The sequence below is a fragment of the Solanum pennellii genome, chromosome 1 (genome assembly GCF_001406875.1).
Source record: "Solanum pennellii chromosome 1, SPENNV200".
NCBI classification, from domain to species: domain Eukaryota; kingdom Viridiplantae; phylum Streptophyta; class Magnoliopsida; order Solanales; family Solanaceae; genus Solanum; species Solanum pennellii.
In genome coordinates, this window is record NC_028637.1 from 45982474 (window position 1) to 45991838 (window position 9365).

General features: G+C 32.9%; 1 long non-coding RNA gene across 6 annotated transcripts; it reads left to right on the forward strand.

The window, feature by feature from the left end:
• Window positions 1–3407: 3407 nt before the first annotated feature.
• Window positions 3408–7452, forward strand: LOC107013491. Of its 6 annotated transcripts, none has more exons than XR_003574524.1 (6): window positions 3408–3539; window positions 3631–4816; window positions 4910–5047; window positions 5214–5660; window positions 6080–6771; window positions 6945–7452. It is a non-coding gene; the product is annotated as an uncharacterized LOC107013491 (long non-coding RNA). The 6 variants fall into 6 exon arrangements; XR_003574541.1 differs by having other exon boundaries at window positions 5564–5660; XR_003574522.1 differs by having other exon boundaries at window positions 3631–3709; window positions 3934–4816; window positions 4910–5660.
• The last annotated feature ends 1913 nt before the right edge of the window (window positions 7453–9365 follow it).

The window sequence follows — 9365 nt, forward strand, 5'->3', positions numbered from 1 at the left end:
TATTTTTCAGGAGTTATATTTTAAGTATATTAGTAAATGTGTCCGTGCTTCGCGCAATTAGAATATTATTCTTTAAAACTTATTAGAATAGAAATTTTCTAAAATTTTGATGTTATATTGTTTTTATATAAATCTATTTTTAAGATTATAGAGGTTATTCATTGTATTTTAAAAGGCACAATTACATATCATAAAATTATTTTCCCCTAATTTAAATAATTTTATTTAACAGATTCATTAATTTGCTTTAGAAATTTTACAATGGTTAATTTAACTTATCATCTATATGCATGATTATATAGTGTCCTTAATTAGAGAATCAATTAAATGTTTTTTCTCAATTTTCTTCTTTGTTTCCTTGTTCATCTCTCACAGGATTCCTCTTTTACATTGTTCCTCTTCCTCCATTATTATTTACTTGCTTTATTTTTTCGAAAGGTCACAAAACGAATAATTTTATCTTAAAAAGTCGTTCAATTTTGTATTTATTTTATAACATAAAAGTTATTCAAGTAAGGATAATTATTTGAAAAGTCGTTCAATCGATCAACTAATGGTAACTCAATAATGATAATTATTTAAATTTATTTTGTAACAGAAACTTGCTCTACAATTGTCACATTTCACCCCTTAAGCCTCTCAACTATAATTGTTTCACCTATAAAGTCACTCAATCGATTCAAGTGACATTCTAGTAAATATTGTCCACACCAAAAAAAATTTACTTGAATTTGTTAAAATGATATTAGTTGAGTGACTTTCTAAGATAATTATCATCAATTAAGTGACTTTTATGTGATGAAGTAAAGTTAATGACTTTCTAGTAAATGATCTTGTTTTTTTCCTTTTTCCCCCCTACTTTCATACTTGTTCTCCCACTAACCACTAAATAACCAATTCAACTTCATCTGTTTTCCTCATAACTTTATACTAAAAATAATAAATTATCATTTTTTTCTAAGTAACTCCTCCTACCATTTAATTAGTCATATCCAACAAAAATATTTAAGCTAATTTTAAGTGCATCCGTTATTTGTATTATATTAATTGTTTCACTTTCCTCTTGAAAAAGAGAGAAAATATATTTTATAGAAAATTGTGTTAAAAAAGGCCAGAAAATGTAGAAATACGTTATTACAAAAGTTCGTATCATCGCATATTTAGTCCAAGAAACCGGAAGAACACTTTATGATATATATATATATATATATATATATATATATATATATGAGACTAACACTGCAATATTCAGATGTACAAAATGTTATTTGAATTGTATTGCATATCTGGGTGTCATCTTATTTAGATAAAGGAAAAGGTCAAAAATATCATTCAACTTTATTTTATTGGTTAATTTTACTCCTGCTGTTGAAAGCAAGTTATTTTTACCTTTGTCGTCAATAAATTCAATAAATATATCCCTCTTTGGATGGAAAGCCCCAAATTTATTACAATTATTCGATTTGACTTAAATTATCCAATTTTAATCCGACCCGACTACTTGATAATATAACTCATTTCTTTTACCAAATCAGCTTTGTTTTCCCCACCATCCCCCTCTCCGAAATCTCCTTCACCACCGCAATCGAAACCACCACCTCTCCCACTACTCTTGCTCCTCCAAGTGAGCAACCCTATGAAGAGTCTTGCTCTCTAACCCAAATCCCTTCTGGATTTCCCAGCAAAAGTTAGCATATGAAACGTGCACGTTAGCATCTTGTCAATATCCTTTTCTTACCGGTGAATCTATGGAGGAGCTGGTTCAGGCCGTCAACTTTTACGCTCCGAGGAATATATTTGCGTGGATGTCGCTGCTTAAATGACTTTTTTTCTTCTTTCAGATCTTCGTTCAGATCTTTAGGGGAACGCCTTCTCAGTCAGTTATTGGATTATGCACATAAGTCAACAATTTATTATTTCATTTTCACCTAATCTTAAATACTTCACGAAAACACACACAAAGAAAAAAAGGTTTCCCAGATTCACACTCTTTTTCAACCGTTGCACGGTTGCAGCCCAAGTTTCGTATCAACATTTCGCTTTGAATCTTTAGTCTTCGCATCCCTCAATTGAGATCTGCAAGGGTTAGGAAGTTCTTGACTCTGATCGGGTTGTGAAGGTGGATTTATCTTTTTCTCCGACAAAGTTGATCATCAACGTATCAAATGCGATTGTTGTTCATAAGAGTTCTTCATTCTTTGATTTATTTGGAATTTTACAGTTTAATTATCAGTTTTATTGGATTAAAAGTAGTTGTAACTGCTTGTACTGGTATTATTGTTAACAAGATTTACTTGGCTGCTGACTCGGAGGAGGAAGTGTAGTGGGAGAGGTGGTGGTGAAGGATATCTCAAGGAGGGTGGTGGCTTTGGTGGTGGTGGTGAGGAAAATAAAATTGACTTGGTAAAAAAAATGGGTTATTTTATTAAGTGGGTCGGGTCGGGTCGGATTAAATTGGGTAATTTAAGTCAAGTCGAATAATTCTATTGATTTGGGGCTTTCCATCTAAGGAGGGGTATATTTGTTAAGTTTATTGACGACAGGGATAAAAATAATTTACTTTTAACGGCAGGGGTAAACTCAATCAATAAAATAAAGTTGAGGGGTATTCTTGCCCCTTTTCCCTTTAGATAAATACACGCTGCACTCTTTTATTTTGACAAACCACATGTAATATTTCCAACAATTCTCCACTTAAATTCTCTCACATTAATTTGTGGTAGTGATGACAAATGGACAGGTTGGATCAAATGTGGGTGAGTTAAAAATGGGTAAACATAAATTGGATAATCATTCAACCCGCCCATATTTGATATGAGTAAAAATGGGTTGGGTAATACATGGATTGGGTATAATACTAGTTTACCCATATTTTACCCATATTTTCATAAATAAATAGCATTTTACTTATGAATTCAATATGGAGAAGATATTTTAATTTATTTTAGAAGAAAATGTTATACATGTCTCATTTAGTTTTATTGTATCATAGCAATAAAATAAAAATTCTATAACTTTTCAATATAAAATAAACTTATGTAATAACAAAACTAAATATTTTTAATTTCAAAGTAAATGAATATTTGCATTTTAGGACTAAAATATGCTTAATGCACTTTAAGCAATGCCAATACTACTACATGATTTGTTTATTTCACACTATTATTGATTATCCAATATAAAATTAAATAAATAAATAAAATATAATTATAATTAACAAAAGAAATATAAATTTAAATTCTATATTTTTTGAGGGTCAAAAGACTTTACTTTTTCAATTAGAGAGAAAAATAGTAAGTCTATAGAATAACATAAAAAGAAAGAATACACTATTTTTAGTAATATCACGAATTTTAATTAAATAAAGTTAAAATCTTAACCTAATTTGACTAATTTATATTTTATCCATATTTTTATGGGTCAAATATAAATATCAATCATACTTTACCCATATGAAAATCAGTCACCCAACTCAGGGCGATTTGAGCGTGTCACCAAAATATGGACTTATCAGTGGTATATTTCTCAGATTTATTTGGGTAAGTTTTTCAATTTCTGAGTGCTTCTATTTCTTTTCCAATTCTCCACTCCAAATTACCCTGGTTTCACTTGGCTTTACTTTGTCTCCAGAGGATGCACACAAAGGAAAATACTTCCACTTTTTGCTTGCTGCTGGTCACTTCGACTTTTTGTGATTCAAACATTAAAAGTAAACACAACTTCACTTGTGTACCTTGAATTCCTACTTTTTACATAGTTTCTAGCTAAGATTTCTACATGCACCTTACCTTTGATTTGCACATGCATTATGTTTCTTTGATGAATTTAATTTTTATAGCCATTAATTACTGTATAAGTTAGACTATCTTACAAAAAAAAAAATTATCAATTATATTTGATTGTGCATCTAAGTTGTTTGATAATATGCCTCAGTTAACTTACCCCGGGGTGGCCCAGTGGTTTGAGCTTGGGACTTACATGTTAGAGGTCTCAAGTTCGAAACCCCTTGCCAGCAAAAGCAAGGGATTTGTCTTATGGGTCGAGCTCGTCGCACCAAGTTTGCCTAGTGCAGGTTACATCTCCTATATGGTTTGCGAGATATTGCATAGGAGCGTGACTTTACCCCGTGCGCACCAGAAGGGTAGCAGTTGCGGGTGTATAGGAGCGGAGTTTTACCCTGTGTGCACCCGAAAGGTAGCGGTTGCGGGGTTCCCTTGTCATCGGGCGGCTGCAATTGCATAGGAGCGGGGTTTTACTGTGTGCACACTTGAAGGGTAACGGTTGTGAGTTTCCCTTGTCATTAGAAAAAAAATGCCTCAAGTTAACTTATTTGAAGTTTTCTATTGTCTTTTTTTCTTTTTGGGATGCAACATGATTATTTGTATCACGACCAAAGACATATATGGGAGCATCTTGGCCTGCCACGAATGCTACAACAAAATCGACTCTCCTAGCAAAATATAGGTTTGTGCGAGGGAAATGAATTCACAAATGCTAAAGTGGTTGAGAATCTCCAAGTAAACCAAGACGCCTTGTTAAATGGCATTTTCAATCTAACTGAAAATTATACAGAAACTAAGCTAACACCACCGATAACTATGTCAAATGTAAACCATTCAGACAATGCTTTTGAACTAGATTCATCCATCAATATTCACCTTGATCCCTTTCAGCTCTCAAGATCTACCAGCAAGGTATGTTAGATATATAACCTATTGCAAAGCAAATTTGGAGGGAGGATTTCTTACTTTTATATGGAATGAGTGAGCGAATGACAAAAACTGCATCAATTATCGTCTTCCGTAAACCGTGTAAGGTATTACTATTAATTATTTCTTATGGATATTCTTTTTAATTTTCTTGACATCTGATACTTACCAACGTTTATGCCGCCACTATTATGTTACAGAACGTTTTGTTCGCAAAGAAAAAGAAGATAGAAACCGATCCCATGAGGTACATGAAGCGATTAAAATAAGGCGTCAGGGAAATTTCAAGTAATAAGGAGGGAGGAACAGAGTCATTAAAAGCACGTGTAGTGTTATTTGTAAGTTTAGGGTTAAATTGGTCCTCATGTGTTACTTATGAAGGCATTCTTCAATATTAACTTGAGCACTTATTCTAACATATTTTTGCATCAATATAACTGAAAATCTTTATTGTTGTATATCTTCAAGCATTTCTCTCCCTTTGCTGATCTTAAATTTCTACAGTTGTTCCTTCAGTGTCCAAACGAGAATTGGACTCCAATACTATTCCACTCTTGAAATTTCGTTCCTCTTAGAATCTTTGAGAGTAAAGTAATCTTATTTTTCTGGCATCTTCCCGTTTGATTTATTTGCATCTGTGAATTTTAAATGTGAACTTTATTTGATTGAGCATAAATAATTTTGATAATCAAAGAAGTGCCGGTTCTTTTGGCACTTCTTATCGTGCTGGACCAGTAGAGTAGAGTAGTAAAGTTTCAATTCATTATTAAGTAAATCCATCTATTTAGAATTGTTTGGTAAAAACATTATATAAGCTGAATTGTGTTTTATGAATACTCTTATGCACTCTTCAGGTTTTTTTCCATCCTCGGCAGGTAAGAGAAAAAATAGAAATTCCCAACGCCATGTATTCTCATATCGTCAGCTGCGGAGAGACGGATGTTTGACATGGTTAGCACCTATAATTTTATATACTTGCTCCTATTTTATTTGGAAACATTTTACTGCTAGCATTCAACTAAACATTTGGGAAATTTTCTACTCTAAATCGAATAAATATTTTTATAAGAAGATATCTCTTTGGAAAAAATATCTCTACCTCTAAAGTACGGTAAGGTCTGAGTACACTCTACTACGGCACATAAGCTAGGTGAATTTCTAAATCTTTAATTTAATTTTGTAAGATATTAAGATTTCTTGAGTACTCTTACTCATTTGATTTTATGTGAAAATTGACTTTACTTGATTACATAATCTTTTTTCTGGTATCAACTTTTTCAACATATCTGAAAAGACAATTATGAATTTGCGTGTAACTTAGATATCTATTTTGAAACTGAAAAATATCCTAATGTTTAATTTTAATGCAGATTGATCAAGAAAAATATGTTGATGGAAATTTAATTGGTGAGTGTTCTTTCTATGGTGAAAGAGATTTGCATTTTCTAAAGACTGGACTGCAAACGTTGTGCTGTTTGAGGCTTTGGTCCCATAAAAAATCTAATAGCTTATCTCTTGTGTTTGAATGCACGATCAAATTCATCAAACAGTAGGCATTTCTTCTACTTACTTATTTCTAACATGAGTTGAACACTATTTGATGCAAGAAAATCATTTTATAAGAAACAATTGTGCTCACACACATGTATATAACAGAGTCATCTCAATGACAAGTCCCATAGATTTTGTAATGCACATCTCTCTACTTGATTCTCCTGAAGCTAAATATATGCATCTGTTCATAAAAAATAATAGTTGATTGAGTTATCTTCCTCTCTTATTTTCATTTGTGTTAGTATAAAGAAAAAGACAAGATAGATTGGGTTTTGACGTTATTTTCTTCTATATGAATAATTGTGAGTATACCTCTAAATTCGTTTGACATTCCAGGTGACTTCTCCTTAATAGAAAGGTTAATGGTTGCGTGATCTATTTTGATTTGATTTTTCCTTTTTCCTTTTTCCATTGTCTATGGATAACAAGCAAAACCTGCAAGCTGCCTTCTTGGGTTTTAACGCTGGAATGACCCACATTGTGAGAGAAACTGAAAAACATATATCAAGTAATATCCCTCTTTCATTTGTAGAATTTGAGTTCTGTATTCATATTTTGGCTTACATATTATCATTTAGACTGTGATTGCTGGTGTTATCCTACTTCCCTTCACCCTAAGGGCAGTAACTACTGTGTTGATGTTAAATATTGATCTTAACATCTTAATCTTTTGAATTGTAGGACTCCAAAAGAGAAAACATGTGAGACAGTCACTATAACTGGAGCATCCCCAGTGATGGTAATTGGTGTTGTTGGATCTGTTGTAACACTTCATAATAGCGTTGCCTCAATACTTATTGAGCTCAGCATCTCAATAATTAGTTGAAGAGTTTCTACGAGAACTAGAGCAAGTTTTCCAAGAAAAAGTCCATTATGAATTACTCCAAGAAATATGATGCTGGTGAATAAAAAGATTATTTAGGCACAGTTGGAGAAACTAAAGAATACTTGTGTCATCAATGTGTTGACTCACTCACACGTACACTCTTCCCTCGGATATTGGGGGACCATGGCTCGGATATGCTTTTATGTGTGTATATATTATGTATTTCAATAATTTTGTTTTCTCTGTAATCTAATTCGGACCAACATTCATGTTCTGAGTTAGTGGTAATAAGAGACGTTGTAACTTGTAAGATATAGTTTCTAATTGATACTTGCACTTCTAAAGATATAAATATGTTATACCTATATGTTTTCTTTTTTCGCTAACCAACATAAATGCATTCTTTCAAATCACAAATAATGGTCATTTATGAACTGAATTTATTGATCTTATATGGCTCGAGAATATATATATATATATATATATATATATATATATATATAAAATCATATTATATACTAATCAGTTCACGATTTGGACTTATTCAGGGTTTTATTTCATAGATTTAGTGTCCTAAAATGCATAGTTTGTGCAAATAATTGTTATAAATCCTTGATTTTCAAGGATTTGAATTAAGGAACAAAGTATGGACACTAATGAGCAAAAAGGAACAAGGCAGTTGAAAGAATGGAGAAAAGAAGGCCTGGTAATCGCCTAACTCATTAGGCGATCCACCGAACGGCCTTGGTCTCTCTTTATGTTCCAGTGTCCCAAGCCCTGAAGGAGAAAATCAAGACAACGATAGAAAGGAGAAGTCGGCAAGTTGCCGAAGGTTCCACGATGCAGTGCCATATCGCCAAAAATTACATAACATGAAGGATGCTGAAGGCAAAAACAAAATGCCAATACAAATGATAAAAGGCGGATCGCCGAGTGGATTGGCGATCCCGACTTATTGCACCGACCTGTCGTCCAACGCAACACAATTATCGACAACTATAAATACAATTTTAAATTATTAGCTTACTATCTGGCTACCAAACAATCAATCAAGCATTAAGAAAACATTCTATCTATCAGTGTATCTAGTTTTCCATTGTTGTGGAGCTTTGAAGATTTTGACGATTTCCAACTCCAAGAAATTGCACTTGGGTATTGAAGATTCTTCCTCCTAGACATTTGTAAAGACTATATTGTACCCATTTAATGTAAACACATCTTGATATCGATTTCTATTTTTTTATTATGTCTAGCTAAAACCCCAATTTTTGGGGTGTGATCATGTGATTATGGGTTAAATTAATTGTTGGGTATTACGAAGTGATATAGTTTAATTGTTGTTTAATTGTGATTTCGTTTAGTAATTGTGATTGAATTTAATGGATTTTATCGTGTTTTTTGGCTTGCTCGAGAGAGAGATTTTAAAACCAAAATGATTGAAAGGTCCGTGGGTATTGGGTTGTCATGGGTTCAACTCAAGAGAGTGAATCCTAAACCTTTTTTTCACACATTTAGCTTGAGAGAATGAATGAACTAATGCGAAAATTGTTCTTCATTGTGGATTATTGGTGTTTGAGAGAAACCAATTTGGTTCGGGATAAACTGTTTGAGAAAAAAATTATCCCCACTAAAATCTAACTTAATCACCAATTTATATCAATTTACTATCAATTGCAATTTACCCGGTTGTTGCCGTAGCCCATAATCCTACTCACGTTCCAAGAATTCCGTCTTCATATTTGTATTTTCGTATTATTTACTATTTTTAATTGATAATTCTTTACAGATCCCCTTTGATATTAGACACTTGTGTCACCCTTGTTAGGATCGAACCCACACACACACACTTGATGAATTAAGAACACAAGAACTTTCAAGAGAAATAGATGAGAGATCTAGAGAGAGAAAGAGAGAAACCAATATTTCGTGGTAACACTCCGTGAGTAAAATACCACGGTGGTGGGTATATATATTAATAATTCAGAGTATTTTAGGTTACAGAGAATAAATGGAGAATAAATATTGCAGCCTAAAATTTGGGTCGGGGCGCTGCACCGAACCCCTCCTTTGGATGGGGGGCTCCCGCCATTCATAACCCCCTGGAAACCTTACCGCGGAGGTTAAACCGCGTAAACATTAATATATGGCAGTACATCAAATATTAATCAGGCTCCACTACCTAACAATTCTCCCACTTGGGGACTGATTAAGTCATCCAAAAAATACATTCTAAAAAAAAATCTCTTCATCATCAACATCTTTACCGCACCGCAACA